Here is a 16656-nt window from a genome sequence, read left to right on the forward strand (position 1 = left end):
AGATAGATAGATAGATAGATAGATAGATAGATAGATAAGCCACTATATGATAGTTGGGCCAGTTTAGAATGTTCGCCATTAGATCGAATGGCTCCAGCCTTGCACCAATAGCTGTCAGCAGCTCTCCTGAACTCGATGAGCAGACTACGAAATTAAGTTAAAACGATTTTAATTTCTCTCCTCCAAATGGAGGATGTTTGTACATTGTCGACCTTCACGGCTTTCTTTATTTCCCAGTCTTGATGACTGAATAAGAAGTTCCAGAGTGACTATATATTGAATGATTCTAACGGATTACAGTTTCCTCCTAGGTATGTTTTATACACTTCAGAGTGATTTTTCTGTAAAGAGAGAAAAAAACTTCGATTAAACAATTGTATTTGCGGTTGCTTTTTTGGTGTTTTCACTCGGAGGTGTGTGCGGTGGGTGTGTCTGTGACTATATAAGCCCCTCTGTTGCTGGATACCTGGTTCTGGTAATTGGAGGCTTTATATGCGGAGAGCTGGGCGCTGGGGGATCGCAGCGTTTGCCTGTGGGCTGTCAGCTCGCGCACAAGATACTAGAAAGAGACACGAAGACACGCACACACATACACAGACACGCACACGCGCACACACAAAGCGATCTCTGCACAGGCGCTGTGTGCCGCTGCACCGATTGCACAACGAAGAGATCCAGAGCTTCGTGGGGATGCACCCGACTCTCTGCTACGGTAAATATTCATTTTGTATTGCATGATTTGTTTTTCCCGGAGTCGAATCCATATTCCCTACTATGATCACTAGGGCATCTGTTACCCTCCGATGGTTATGTGGTTTGGGTTGTTTCTCCTCGACTTACGGGTAGTATGGGATGGGGGTTGTTCGAAAAAATTTTGGTGCGGATTTGCTTTCAGTTGTTTCTGTTCATTATTATTCCTCAAGTGCCCGGTTCTGCACTAGTATTGTGCTGTTATAGCTGCAGTCGGTTTACAGTGCATCGCTGACGAAAGAGCCAAATTCGATGCCTCTGAAGACTTCTTTAAAATATGAATCTCAATTACTTCATGATATCAACCTTAAAAATTCCTGTGTCATTTTAATTAGTTAACATAAAAGCTCTCCCCGGCACACTTTGACAAGTATGTTAGGCAGAGTGATTTATAATATTCACTTCCTCAAAAACTGTAGCTCGGTGTAAACGCAATGCACTAGAATCGAGTATTACTACTGTATCGTGTAACTGTGCATGAATAATCATTTCCAATTACGGTTGTATGTTCACGTTTATTGCATTAGCTCGTCAAAACAGGTTTTTATTTTCTGCATGCATTTCGTCCGTGCGTTAGTTTCTTGTACCTGAGGAGAGTGCGAGGCGTCCCGGCGGGTTCGTACTCCTGTGTTGACCCCGTGGCTGCCGACCCACAGTTGGACTTCACGTAACCCAGCGCTTCTGAGAGGGGAACGTTTAATAGAAAATGCTGGATCAGAAGTTGGGTAAATAAAATGTTGAAAGATGTGCATTCCAACGTTCCGATCTGCTTTCTAAACAGAATAATAAGGTGCTAAGTGTTAATGTTAATTTTCCCTGAATAATAAAATGTTAATTTCAATCAATGTAAATTAGAACTTGATTAGACTCTCTTTGGTGCTGGTCATGAGGTGTCTAAAGCTGTGCCCATTGAAAGAATGTGCACGGCTTTGTGATAATACAGTATAAATTATTGATGCCAGAATGATTACATTTCCATAACTGTAGCGAAGCCGAAAATGAGAACGTAGCGTACATCCTGCATTGTATTCCCTTTGCGTTTAGTTGGCGGACGCTGCAGATAAAGCAGCATGCGGGTCTTTGTTACGCTTGCATAAGATCGGGCTCAGAGCCGTACCGCCACGAATACTGATGACTGATGACAGCGGTGAGCCCGACTTTGCAGATCGCTCATCTTCTAAGATAAAAATTGTGCGGTGCATTTAACGGCCTCGTGCACAAGAACATCTTGCTTGAATTGCTAATGAGAATCGAACGCAGCCCGCCTGTTGCTTGCAGAAGTAGCGGACTGGAGTAGCCAATGATCTGGACGGTCTCCGAGTGCTTTCCTACAAATTTAACAATATCTGATAGTTCGAATCGAGATGGACTGCAGACGTCCGCTTTCTTCTGATTCTTAAATGTTTTAAAGCACCTGGCGTTGAAATTGTAGCCTGATACACGTGCACGTCAACTGCCGAACACTCCCTCATCTCGCCGCTGTTTATCTGGGCAACGTTAACTGACAAGTGTTTTATTCTGTTTAATGCAAGAAAATGGTTTAATAACATCTTTGCAAAGTTAACCCTTAAGGGATTCTGTGATCTTCAAGGAATCGAAAAGTTTCGGGGTAATCTGGTGGTCCGCACGTTTCGAAAATAAGGAAACTCTGCGCAGTTTCTTCGGTGTGTTCTGCGGGGCCGCGGCAAATGTCCGTTATAATTTGGAGTTGATACACTGGTTGAGGAGTAGCAGGTGGCCCCGTCCTCCTGTAATTGTTACACAATTCCCGAATGACATTTTAGCGCAGCTAATTGAACTTATTCCGGAGCCAGAATGCTCTTTCTTTGCTCATCGAAATTAACTGTGTATCTGAAACTGCAAGGGCAGTCAATGCTTGAATTACACGAGGTATTTGGGGAGCGGCAGCCTGTCCGGTCTGCACGACTTGATGCAAATGCTATCATCAGTGAGCCGCTTTCCGGAAATGTACATTTTAAATTTAACTCTCCTATCTCTGCACTCTTAAAAGTAAAAGTGTCAAGTATTATACGTACGTTACAACATGTAAGCATCAGTCTGGAACTACTCTTTTGTTGTCTTTTTAAATAAATCTGTGTTGTCATATGTACTCATTATTTTTAAAGTTTGTATTTGGATCCGCCTGTGAATTTATTATAGCACTCTATACCTGCACTTAGTGAAGTGTGCTATTCAAAAGTAAACTTAATGGAACTGAAATCTTTTACGGTGGACCACCTCTCGTTCATATACTATATCGTTACAGATAATGCACTGTTGTACTATTAAAGCTCAACACCACACATGTAAACACTCTAAAAGCTGGATTTTGATTTTCCAAACTGACAGACCCCAGCATGTGCAAACTGGCATCATCTCTTCCTCCAAAGTGGTCCTCAAGAAAGGTATTCCTCAGGGTGATTTGCTAAGTCCTCTTCTCTATTCCTTTTTTCCCAATGACTGCGTGGGCAAACGGAGCTCTAACTCTGATCACACACCTTCTGAGATGGCTTACGAAGAACAGACTTGAGCAGAGTGCTATCAGGACAGGGAATTCACCCTCCGTGTCAGCAAAACCAATTTACTGGTCGCAGACTTCAAGAAGCAGACCGCGCTAACATTTACAAAATTTGACACAGTGACTGCGACTTTCTTTGAAATCACCATCACGGATGCTCTGAAATGGGCACAACACATATCAACTATTGTCAAGAAGGTTCATCAATGCCTTTATTTCCTCAGGTGAGAAAAAGCCCAGTTTATCTCCACACATGTTCACCAATGTCTGCAAGTGCACAGATGAGTCCATACTTGTTGGCTGAACAACACTCTGGTGTGGCATCTACTCATCGGAGGCTTCCAAAGCATTGTATTGGGTGGTACAGTTGGCACACAATATCACAGAGCTTCTTTCTGTTGAGGACATATTCAACACATACTGCAATAGGAAGGCAGACAGTGCCATTATGGACCTGAGCTACCCTGTACTGTCAATGTTGATCCTCCCTTATAAACAGCTGTTAAAATTCACGCAGGTAGATTCAGAGAGGCGTTTTATCCCCAGATTAACTGCCACTCATATTTTCAAAGGCATGTTCTTCAGTAAGTACTGTATATGTTGTGTGTCTATGTGACATTCAGTGTGTGATGTTGAATTGATTGTCTTCTTTTGTCTGATTTTGGTATTCTATTATTGTCACCAGTCTGAAGATTTTTATTGTGTTTTGAACTCCTTTGGTACTGTGTCTCTCCGGAGAATCCTTGGGTACCGTTGGTTTGACTTTGTGTCGAATGAGCCGTTGCTCATGGAGTCCCGAATGAGGCACATTGTGAGGGAGCATCAGTTACGGCACTACGGCCATGTGGCGCGTTTCCCTGAGGGTGATTCGGCTTGTAAGATCCTCATTGTTGGGGACTCGAGTGGCTGGACCAGGCCAAGGGGTGGCCATGTAACACCTGGCTGCGGGAGATAGGGGGTCATTTCCGGAGGGTGGGACTGGGCAGCGTGTCTGTCTGGGGGTTTGCCAACTGGGATCCCGAGTTGTTTCATTGTGTAGTGGGTGCGGCAACACTGTACCAGTGCATGCTCCCCAACCTGACCTGACTTGACTTGAGCACATGATAATGAACTTGATCTTGAAGTAGATCTCAACAGGGAGTGCATGCTTGTAAAGTGGGCCTGTAAAGATTATTCTGAATGACGCAGGAGGGTTTAGGTACTTAAATGTTAGAAGTTTGGATGGAAATAGATTTTAGCACATAGTGCTACCTTGCAATATTTAAAAAAAAATACAAACAATTACATTAAATGACGAGTGATGATTTCACAATCATTTCATTTGTGTCGTGTATTCATTTCAGGGTTAAAGGGCTACAGAGCTAATGTTGACCTCAGTCCATTACTGAGTATGTGAACTATTGACCATTTACAGTTACCAATTAACTTAACTGAGCTTTGGGGCAAGTGGCCACATATGCCATCCCCGAGCAATATTAAATAGTGCAAGTGAAGTAGGCTTTGGCCCAGTGCGTGAACATGCCAGTAAGCTATTGAGCAAGTAGGCGAAACCACTGCCAGGGACAATTAAGAATTAATTGAAGAACAGTGACTAATGACTCTAAGGCTCAGACCAAGCGAACTGAGACTTGACAACATGGCTTTCTGTGTGAAGTGCTTTTTTGGTCTGCCGAATTCATTCAGTCACTCTGTCATTGAGCGTCTGTTTCACATATTTATTTATTTTTTCCTAAATCAGATTTCTCACTTCCCTTTTTTCTAAAAAAAAAAAAAAAAAAGAAGCAAATAATCAAAAATGTTTTACATTTCAAAGAACTGTGAGTAATGACCAAAATAATGAGATCGCAAGTACCAGGCGTCAGAAATGAGGTTTCTTCACAGGGTGTCTGGCCTGACACTGCATAGCAGGATGAGAAGCTCAGCAATTCAGGATCAAGAGGAGCCAGTGGAGGTGGTTTGGGCATGTCATAAGGATTCTGGGAAAATGAGATGAGATTTCAAAGACGGATACAAAGCATGTGACGTATTTTCAGTATGAAATGATAATGACAGTAAAGGATTTGTACTCATTCTCTACACCAGGGGTCCTCAAGTTCAGCCCTGAACTGCAGGGGTTCACCGACAAAAGCGCGATAGACATATAACCGCGACCGACAAATGAGTGCCGACAAACCCGCTAACTGGTTTTCGACAAATGCGCGCCGACAAAATCGCGAGAGAGGCCAAGAGAGTGGGACGCCCTTGCTGCAATTCTTCCTACATATGCAGGGCGTGATCTAAAGTACTATCGGCGTGCCGTGCTTAGGCATACCGCGTCTCATAATTTTGACTTGTAAAATAAACATTATTATATATGATTTCCATCCATCCATTGTCCAACCCGCTGAATCCGAACGCAGGGTCACGGGGGTCTGCTGGAGCCAATCCCAGCCAACACAGGGCACAAGGCAGGAACCAATCCTGGGCAGGGTGCCAACCCACCGCAGACACATATATATGCTTTAAACTAGTAATTCATACTTAATGACACTTTCGCGATTTTGACGGCGCGTTTTAATCGGCGCTATTTTGATGGCGCGCATATGTCTATCACGCAAATGACGGGTCACGGGCTGCAGGTTTTTGTTCAATCCCAGCTTCCTAATTAAAACTCAGAATGAACTTATTTAATTTAATGTCAAGTTTTTCTGTTTATTCTTCCATTCGCAGTATGCCGTAGATGTTACTTTCCTAAGAATTTCATCAAAATGGTTCATGGATCAGAGCAGATAAGCAATTCTCAATCCTTCATTTTTGTTCTCATCTGTTTCTCTCCAAATACGTTTAATAAAAATACTTCATGATTAACACCCTCAGGTGTAAATGGGCCCATATGACAAAATGAACTGAGGGCTCCTTTGCCATTTGCATTGATTTGTTAATTGTCATCCGGTTGATTAATGCAAACGTGTCATTACGAATTTTGCAGGTACTAACCCCACTACTGCCTCACTATGATTTTGAAACTCTGAAACATCCATTTGTAAAGTACTGTATATAAACAGTAACTTCGGTGAAATGTGTGCTTTTGAGAATCCTTTTTAGTAATTTTTGGGTTTAATTTTCCCGGCCTTTTTAAAAGAGCAACTTGATAAATGTAAGTAGTGAATATAAATCAAATTCTTTTCAGAGAGTGGGAATGTCTATCACATCACTGTTTGGACTGCTTGCACAGAATGACAGCAATTTTGAGAGAATGAGAACGAAATCAGGAGATGACACGGACAAAAGAGAATTCAAGCAGGGTTCATAACCGGGAAGCCAACATTAAAACAAACAAAGATCAGGATGTGTAGCCAGAATCGTGATTGAAGAACAGAGCTGAAAGTTGTAAGCCAAAAAAGGAGCCAAAAGAAATACATGAGAAGTCATTTGTAGTCAGAGAGCAGGAAAAAATCCCATTGCCAGCATTTCAGAAGCTAACAACAAGACAGTTATTCATCTGGGAATCCAAATCTTGGGACGACAAGTGAGTGTAAGATGCCAACTGTTAACAGTAATGACGTCGTGTGTCGCACACTTCAAGTCATCAAGCCTAGCAACTGTCAACACAGCTATACCCAGAATGGAGGTACCCATAAAAAAATAAAATAGCACCACAGGAAAATTTGAATCATATTTAACACTGGTAAAAACACATGGGAGCAAAAAATAGCAAAATTTAAATTGGCATAAGTCATCCTAATTCAGGGTGTTCATAGAAAACAAGATGGAAGTACATAATAAACAAGAATAGTTGCATCAAATATTTCATCCATCCATTATCCAACCCGCTATATCCTAACTACAGGGTCACAGGGGTCTGCTGGAGCCAATCCCAGGGTACAAGGCAGGAGACAAACCCCGGGCAGGGCGCCAGCAGGGCACATATACACACACACACACACAGACACACACCAAGCACACAGTAGGGACAATTTAGAATCACCAATGCACCTAACCTAGATGTCTTTGGACTGAGGGAGGAAACCCACGCAGACACAAGCAGAACATGCAGACTCCATGCAGGGAGGACCCAGGAAGCGAACCCGGGTCTGCTAACTGCGAGGTAGCAGCACTATCCACTGCGCCACTGTGCCGCCCGCATCAAATATTTGAAATATTAAAATGCGTGTGTGTCAGTTTAAAAGTCTCAATTGTAGCAGAAATGTGTTATTTGTCACCCACTCATTGAGGTCCATAGAGGACTAGATCCCTGGTAAAGGATAAAAAATCAAAAATAACAACATATTCACAATCACGGACCTTGAAATAGTCTAAAACGACCCCTTCATGCTTATGTGTGAAATCTGTCATTTTGAACCTTCTGAGAGAGCAGGACTAGGACCACTGGTAAAGAATTAAATATCAAAAATATAGCATAAGCATAAGCATGATCAGTAAACTCGAAATAGTATAAAACAACACTTCCAATTATTTTAAAAGAGCTAACTTTGACCCCTCATATCCCATTAGTGGGTGAACCCCTGGGGTTGGTTGATGTGGCATGCACAGCTTCACTTTTCAGGGTGTCATTTCTTGCACAACATAAGGACCAATAATGGCCTCAAAGTGAGTGTTTTGGGGGTCTAGAGTGCCAGAAATAGGCACTATCCCAAAAAGGTTGATGTCTTGCACAATCAGATATCAGTGATGTAATATATGTGGAGGTTTTCTCAGACTGCTGAGTCAGGAGGCACCAAAACTCTGAATTTCAAAGAAAGCAATGAGAAGTCAAGCAAAATGACATCTTTTATTGGCTAACTAGAAAGATTACAATATGCAGGCTTTTAAGGCAACTCAGGCCCCTTCCTCAGGCTAATGGCTAACATCCTAGTACTACAAAGCATTCAGAAGTAATTCTTATAAACACAATATTGCCAATTTATTCTTTGACCTTCAAAACTCTGTGAACTATGTGCAAATTATTTTTAAACACCAAGGAACAGTTTAAAAAAAAATAAAATCAAAGCCTGATCATGACACTATCTTTTCCACAGAAATGAAGGAGCGTCTCAGTTTCAGCCACAATCGTAGGTGATAAAATGAGATAAGGTACTATTATCAGTTTTGCTAGATCAAAGACATAAAAGAAGAAGTGTAACTATGCCTGGATTCCAATTAAAGTGAAACTGTCAACTCTAATAATGAGCAAAGCTGGAATACAAATGAAATGGCCATTGCAGCTTCCCAGATATGAGTATGGCACCCCTTCTGGATACAGAAGCTGGAATTCACTTCCACAGATATTCCAAGGCAGGTGCTCCACCTGGCAAGATATGCGTTTGTGTAGTTGGGCATCTTCATAAGAAAATCAGAAATTTAACAAATGAGAGGAAACCTTTTAGTCTTGTTTGCTTAGTTAATAGATCATCCAGATACGTCCTAAAGGCTGTCGAGGATTCTGTTTCAACTGCATGGCTAGGTAATTTGTTTCAGATTCCCAAAATTCTTTGCATAAAGAAGTGCTTTCTGGCTTCAATCCTAAATGCACTTCCTCTTAATTTCCACCTTCGAGTATCTGATTCACCCTTACACTGAAAGAAATCTCCTGGGCCTCCTTTATCAGCGCTTTTGAGGATTTTGAAGATGTGGAGTAGATCCCCACAGACTCCGCTGCTCAAGACTAAACAGGTTTAATTCTCCGAGTCTGTCAGAGTAGGACATGTCCTTAAGACCTGGGATGCACTTGGCCACTCTCCTCCGCACAGCTTCAAGTGCTGCAGTGTCTTTCTTATAGATTGGTGACCAGAACCACACACAATACTCCACATGTGGTCTCTCTGATGCATTATATAGTCAGAGCATAACATCCCTTGACCTGAATTCAACAGTTTTTATGATACAATCTAATGTTTTATTTGCATTTGTGTTTCCTTCTGCCCATTGCTTTGATGAAGAAAACGTTCTGTCAACATAAACCCCTTAACCCTGTGCTTCCTGTACGACAGCATCTCCCATCTTATATATAATTGATGTTCCTTTTGACCACATGTAGCACTTCACACTTCTTTAAACTGCATTTTCCAGGTGTTTGCCCAGTTCTGAAGCTTGTCCAGGTCTTTTTGAATTCTTTCTACTGCCTCCTCAGTGTCTGACATTCCTCCAATTTTAGTGTCATCTGCAGATTTGACAAGTTTATTTACTACACCAGAATCTATGTCATTACTAGAAATCAGAAAACATAGTGGTCCCAGGACAGACCCCTGAAGGACCCCACTGATGACCACATTCCACGTGTACTCTACATTGGAGTCCTAGGGCTTCAGTATAAGATGATCACAGCTCAGGCAGGTGAAGAACAAACATTATAGTCTTAATATGGAGGAAATGGCCTGGCACTTAACGTTTGTCGTGCACACAGCTTTCCAAACTGGATGCAACAGGCCAGCCATGAAGCGTGTAGTTAGTATTTACAGCTGCTTCTTATATCGTGACTGGGACAAATCTGAAAAATACATTTTAAATAATTGATGAGATAACATTAAGAGATAATGGCAAAATTTGATGGTTGGAATGTGCATCTGCTTTGCTTGATGTACCTCACAGGAGAGACAGCCTGGTATGATTTAGGGTTATGCCTGGCATAGGTTATTTGTAAAAGTTTGCCCAGAGCAGGGCAAGGGGCTACAGCTTTGTATTTGTGCATGGGGAGCTAAAGGGGGTGCAGTAAACACATTTAGGTCAAGTTGGCACTGTAGCCATTAGTGGACTGCATCTCCTTTGACACCCCTCACATTTGGCAAGTTACAAATAAGTAAATAATACATAGATGACTTCAAAGAAGGATAATTAAGTTGTTATTTAAATGAGCAAGATACTTGCACACATACGGCGTCCAACTGGCAGTAGGCATAGCATTGCTGGCCCAGCAATCCACCAACTTAATCAGAACATTGGGTAAGACAATGAGCTACAGTAGCTGCCAATGTTACATTCATTTTTGCTTCATAGTATCTTTCTTAATGGTCAGCATCAACGTATAAAATATATGCATTTTAATGTATAAAATTACATAAACTATTTGTTGCATATACAGAAGGTATGTGGTGGGTGTGTGGCTGGTAGAAGCACCATCAGGTTGGCAGAGGACTGGCATCAGTTCTTCAGAACAGACCAAACCCCACTGGTCCCTGCATATGCCAGTGCTGCTAGGGGATGATAAACCCTGCATGTGTACTGAGTGCCTCACAATGGGCAGGGCACTGGCACATATAAAGGGAAGCAGCACCCTACATGGAGTGTTCCCAGTAGCTGCCAGGCTCATGGCATAGAGTGCACACAGCCCCAGAACAGAATTATGTTTAATAGACAGTGTGGGCACCTGGAGAAACCTGGGTACGTACCTTTCCTTATCGCAATAAGAAAAAAAGGACTGTAAGCTTTACTTGGACAGAACATCCCTATGGGAATACAAAGCACAAAGTGAGATGAGAAAGTTCAGACATTTAACAGAGAATTGTACTGCATGAAACTGGAATGGCTGGGAATGTGGGAACAGCACTAACCACTAGAGAGAATTCTAACTTGGGGTCCCTGGGGAAAACGAAAGGCCTCCCAGACTTTAGAAGTTATTTCTAAAGTTGACTGCAAGTCACCCCACGAGGGTTTTAAAGTCTCTTCCATCGCAGACTCACATGGAGTGAGAGTGAGTATTAGAACGGTAAAAATGCATTGCTGGTGGTCTCTAAAGATGCCAATATCTAAAGAGAGCAAAGGCACCATGGAAAAAAAGGCATTTGTGGTAGCAAGCCAATGGTGTAAGACCTGGTTTAGATGTTGGAATGTGCTTCCACTTTTCTTGTTGCCCTCATAAATGAGGAGGCTGGCATCAGGGGAATATTCTCTGTGACACAACGAAAAGGGTTAAAAGTTATTGAAGCACTGAAAACGGAAGTGTAAAGATGCAACATTTTGTCTGTATATCATTCATCAGATGTGCAGCTTAAAAAAAAAGAGAGCAAGTAACAGAAAAAGGAGACAGAGGGAACACAGGCTGGGACAGATGAAAGGAGAAGATGAGAGAAGGTGAGCAAAAGCTTCCATTACAGTAGATGAAGGGAGAGATTAAAAAAAGTAATTGGTTATTAAGACCCAGAGAAATATGTGATCCCAGGCTGAGAATGAGCTTTGCATCTTCTGATTTTCTTTGAAACACACACATGGAGAGCTGAGTGTGGCTCTGACCAAGGGATGTGACATGTTTTCTACAATATACTTAATGAGATTTTTGATTTTAATGGCTAAAATGTGCTTCCTGAAACAGTCTGCTAGCCGTCTCCCTGTTTCATCTATGTAGATGGCTGGACCGTTCCTACAAGAAATGCAGTAAATTAGATTTTTAGACTGGCAACAGGCCCGTTGTTTAATATTAAATTTAACAGAGTCACTAGGGTATTGTTGGTGACATATTTTCTAGTGACACAGCTGCTTCTGTTACAGCTCAAAGTGCCTGGTGGGGAATATGGCTCTCTTCTGTAAAGTGAGCTGTGGACGAGAAGTTTGCGTAGGTTAGCTGATCAATAGGAGGAGATCCAGGGAAGGTTAGGAATAAAAGAATCCTGTGGATGGATCAGACTGACCTGTGGGATGGCAGAATGTTAGGGTGGGATGGGAGTTACAGGGAGACATCAAGTGGGTGTAAGGGATTTTCCAGTTTCACAGCAACTTTCGAGTGTAGCAGGGTCCTGAGGTTGAGGCTAAATGTATGAGGTAACTATACATGAAAAAAACATGGGGTCACTACTCTGTCAATTGTTTTGTGTATTTTCTGTGCCTTGTGTAACACCACTATTTGAAAAGCAACTTTGAAAGAATGTCCAATATTTTTCTTACTTATTTAATTAAAGGGCATCTAGATAGATAGATAGATAGATAGATAATCCCAAGAGGAAATTCACATACTCCAGCAGCAGCATACTGATAAAAAACAATATTAAATTAAAGAGTGATAAAAATGCAGGTATAACAGGCAATAACTTTGTATAATGTTAACGTTTACCCCCCCGGGTGGAACAGAAGAGTCGCATAGTGTGGGGGAGAAATGATCTCCTCAGTCTGTCAGTGGAGCAGGACGGTGACAGCAGTGTGTCGCTGAAGCTGCTCCTCTGTCTGGAGATGATCCTGTTCAGTGGATTCTCCATGATTGACAGGAGCCATGGCTCCAATGAACTCATCTGTCTGTGGTGCCGACCTTTGTGGTATTAGGTTTGTCCCACACCACCTAAGGTTAACTCCCTGCCCTAGACTATCAACTGACCACAAGCACCCTGCCCCACCCATGCTGCAGGTTTAAAGCGCTGACCAGCTATATTATGAGCATCACCCACAATGCAAAGCATTTCTATCTGATTGTTATGCCTCTTCTCTACATCAGAGTCTCTTACTGTGCATGGCAGACTAGAAGTCCATGCCAATCCTCCCGTTTCACAATCGCTTTGCTACATTAGCGTCATATTGTTTTTTCCTCCCTGTTTTGTTAAGAGACTTTTTTGTTCTATTCTTAAATGTGAATGCCTGTTTCCCACTTCTGTCATCATTTCTCAGCAAAGCAGACACATGAAACATGTTACAAGATTTCCCCAAAGCAGATCACAGATGCCAAAGAGATAGAGAGAGTCAGATGAAGTGCCTAGGAGGATTTCAATCAAATCTGTGGATCATTTTCAGATTTGTCAAACTCATTTATTGTTAGGGAGAAATGTTATGTGCTCCTCTGTGAGAATGTGGAATATTTGTGCGCTGTGTGGGGGAGGATGCTGAGTTTTGAGGGATGAAGAGGGTTAGGCTGACTCCATCTGCATTCATATTTTCAATAGCAACATTCCCTTTTTTGGCATTGGTATGGAACGAGCTTCCTTTTTGAAAAGAAATATTCTGCAAATTAAGTGCTCTCCACCTATTTTCAACAGTTGACATGTACTGTGTAATTGGTGTGATTTAACACCCAGGCAGGGTCTTTCTAGAGACATGATGTGCAAATCTGTCATCTTTCTATTCCCCACTGTCCTTCTTACAGCATCAGTGAGGTCCTTATTTCAAAAATAACACAATCTCAAATCCAGTCATTGGGAAGTGCTGGATTCCATTTCAATCACTGTTTGTTCCTTTACTTTAAATTTATTTTTCCTTCAGTTTTCGAATCTGCTTTTCCAAGTTCACGCACATGGAACAACTCTGATTATGGGGCACACTAACATATGCCAGGCCAGGTAAGAGTCACCAGTTCACCAAATCAAAACACACCAACCTGAACTCGGGGAATGTCCGAGCCTGGATGCTGGATCCTTGAGACAGCAGTGCTAACCGTAGCAATATTAAATTATTGCAAATTATTACTAATAGTAGTAATATCTATTAAAATAGGGTGGCGCAGTGGTAGCGCTGCTGCCTCGCAGTTAGAGGACCCGGGTTCACTTCCCGGGTCCTCCCTGCGTGGAGTTTGCATGTTCTCCCCGTGTCTGCATGGGTTTCCTCCGGGCGCTCCGGTTACCTCCCACAATCCAAAGACATGCAGGTTAGGTGGATTGGTGACTCTAAATTGGCCCTAGTGTGTGCTTGGTGTGTTTGTGTGTGTCCTGCAGTGGGTTGGCATCCTGCCCAGGATTGGTTCCTGCCTTGTGCCCTGTATTGGCTGGGTTTGGCTCCAGCAGACCCCCGTGACCCTGTATTCGGATTCAGCGGGTTAGCAAATGGATGGTTGGATGGATGGAACAAACCTTAACAAAACTGATCATGTCATCTCTCAATGGAGTCTCTACACTTCTCAATGCACTTGCGCCACCTGCCTGGAAGTGCCAGGATTCCAGCAGAATAAAAGGTTTTGTCTTGTCCTCACAACCACTTGCGCACCTCTTTCTTCAAGTCGTCATCTGCCTTGAATCGACGACCACCCAGATGTTTTATTAACAGTCCAAAAAGGTGGAAATCACACTACGGTGCCAAATCTGTCGAATAAGGAGATAAGCCTTGGTGTTCTTAACAGTGTGTGGGCAGGCATTGTCTTGCAGCAAAAGGACTACCTGAGGCTTCACATTGGTCTCCAGCAAGTCACAGTAACTTGCACTTTTGGCTGCATAACCCCTCGCTCAGCATGTAATGTTCAACAATAACTCGGAGTGAACAAGTGGCTGCAAGGACAAGACAAAACCTTATGTTCTGCTGGCACTTCCAGGCAGGTGGTGCAAGTGTGTTGAGAAGGGTGGAGACGACATTGAGAAATGACATTATCAGTTTTGTTATGGTTCCTTCCATTTTCTAATGTATCCCATTTTCTAACTTTAGCTTGACTCTGCTCGTATTATTATAATCATCATCTTCATCTTCATCGTCTATCTTGTCTAAACTTACCATTCCCATTAGCGCATTGGTTCTCAAAGTAGCGGCCATCTGTGAACACGGTGGTCCGTGGGCAGACCTAGCCAACTTTCTGACTGACAAGGCACATAAAATGACTCTAAAAGGCTTTACCTGACTTTCTTGCAGACAGCAACATCTTTTAAATCTATACAACTCCTTTCTGCTCTGATCCTGCATGGCTGTAGTGATTGCTTTCTCTCTTTCTACATTTCCTCAAACTCGCACTCACTCTCCCTTCCAACCTAACTCTTTCAGGAGGTCTCCAGGACTTTGATTATGTCTGACTTTGTCTTTGAATCTCTTTCTTACATTTCTATCTACTCCTTTGTCAGCTGGCCATAGTTCTTTTAATTAATTAATTGACATATTGGTATATTGTCAGTTTCAAATTTACATTAATCAGTTTCTACTTTGTTTGCTTGTGTATTTTAACAAATCTCTATCTGTAGCTCTGTATTTAATGAATGGTATAATCTTTTCTTATGTTTTGCCTTGGGAATTGTCATAGTCGCCCTGCGGTGGGCTGGCGCCCTGCCCAGGGTTTGTTTCCTACCTTGCGTCCTCCTGTGTTGGCAGACCCCAGTGACCCTGTAGTTAGGATACAGCAGGTTGGATAATGGATGGATGGGTGGAATTTTTATAGTGCTCTGTGTTTGCACTTAGTGAGGACCGCTGTTCAAGAAGAGATCATATTGTGTTATTATATTATATTTCCATCCATCCATCCATTTTCTAACCCGCTGAATCCGAATACAGGGTCACGGGGGTCTGCTGGAGCCAATCCCAGCCAGCACAGGGCACAAGGCAGGAACCAATCCTGGGCAGGGTGCCAACCCACCGCAGGACACACACAAACACACCCACACACCAAGCACACACTAGGGCCAATTTAGAATCACCAATCCACCTAACCTGCATGTCTTTGGATTGTGGGAGGAAACCGGAGCGCCCGGAGGAAACCCACGCAGACACGAGGAGAACATGCAAACTCCACAGGGAGGACCCGGGAAGCGAACCCGGGTCTCCTAACTGCGAGGCAGCAGCGCTACCACTGCGCCACCGTGCCGCCCATATTATATTTCTGAGGTGGCAATAATAGATTGCCCATCCAGCTCTGAGAAGAGGACTACTTGTGTTCTGTTTTGTGTGTTATATTATCTCATTTTGACAACCATTGGACACCCAAACTACCTGGAAGGTGGTCTCTCTTTGAATTGTCCTTTCCATGACTTCTTCCTTTTTTTCCTGCAAAGTATTTTGGGAGTTTTTTCTTGCCTTCTTATGGAGTCAAGGCTGGGGGCTATCAAATAAACAGGGTCTGTTAACGCCTATTCTTGATGTGATTGTGGGCTATACAAAAATAAAACTTTGTTGTTGTTCACTAGAGGGACTCACCTTGACATTCACCTCAAGTACCAATTCAAGTGCAGATTCAGACTGGTTCTGATGTCTTCATTTTCTAAGTCTTTGTACAGTGTCACTATGTTCAATGATTTGTTATGGATCATCTGGGACTTTGAAACAAAACCCAGCAAGGTTTGAATGGTAGCCTTGTTGTGAAGACGTTCCTTCTAGATGGGCAGGGTTGAGTATCTGGTAAGCAAGAGATTCAATTAGGAATGATGTATGCCACCCAGACGTCAGAGAATACATCAGGTGAGAGATAGAAACCTGTGGGTAAAACTAGCAAAAAGGAATTAGCATGATAGCTCATAGTAGTACTAGAAACAGTACAAGAATTAAACAGAGTTCCATTTGAGATTTTTGTTTCCTCCCTTAGGGCTCCTTCCAAAGGCATAACAGTGGGAGAAGGACAGGCATTTAAATGGAGAGGGTGTTTTCCAATAGACAGCCTTACCACCTCTGTGCCAGCTCTTCTTCTTGGCACCTCAGGTTGTTACATTATTTTTCACATGAGTTTGTGACAATGTGACAATTGTAACGCCGAATTTGTGGTAAGAAGTGGCTGTCATTATCTAGTCCTTCATGTATTTGACTTTGACATGGCGGTC

General features: G+C 42.6%; 1 protein-coding gene across 1 annotated transcript in view; it reads left to right on the forward strand.

Moving 5' to 3' along the window:
- The first annotated feature begins 475 nt into the window (after positions 1 to 475).
- Positions 476 to 16656, forward strand: part of LOC120538931 (neuropeptide Y receptor type 1-like) — a 53956-nt gene continuing 37775 nt past the window's right edge. The window contains exon 1 of the mRNA XM_039768553.1: positions 476 to 712. The gene's annotated coding sequence lies outside the window, so the exon portion shown is untranslated. The remainder of the gene's footprint in view (positions 713 to 16656) is intronic.

This window comes from Polypterus senegalus, chromosome 11, assembly GCF_016835505.1.
Source record: "Polypterus senegalus isolate Bchr_013 chromosome 11, ASM1683550v1, whole genome shotgun sequence".
NCBI lineage: Eukaryota > Metazoa > Chordata > Cladistia > Polypteriformes > Polypteridae > Polypterus > Polypterus senegalus.